Here is a 471-nt window from a genome sequence, read left to right as displayed (position 1 = left end):
AAAAACAAACCAAAAAACCCAGGACCAGATGGGTTTAGTGCAGAATTCTATTAGACCTTCAAAGAAGACCTAATACCAACACTCTTCAAACTATTCCACAAAATAGAAACAGAACGAACTCTACCCAGTTCATTCTAAAAAGCCACATAGAATGATGATGCCAAACCCACACAAAGCCCCAACAAAGAAAGAGAACTTTAGAACAATTTCTCTTATAAATTTCAATGCAAAAATACTCAATAAAATTCTCACAAACCGAATCCAAGAACACATCAAAACGGTCATTCACTATGATCTATTAGACCATCCCATGGATGCAGGGATGGTTCAATATACAGAAATCCATCAACATAATCTACTATACAAACAAACTCAAAGGAAAAAAACCCCACATGATCATTTCATTATATGCTGAAAAAGCACTTGACAAATTCAATATTCCTTCATTTTAAAAGCCTTGGAAACACCAGG

This window comes from Mastomys coucha, unplaced genomic scaffold (genome assembly GCF_008632895.1).
Source record: "Mastomys coucha isolate ucsf_1 unplaced genomic scaffold, UCSF_Mcou_1 pScaffold14, whole genome shotgun sequence".
Lineage (NCBI taxonomy): Eukaryota > Metazoa > Chordata > Mammalia > Rodentia > Muridae > Mastomys > Mastomys coucha.
The sequence above is the reverse complement of the archived record's forward strand: the minus strand, read 5'-3'. Positions refer to the sequence as shown.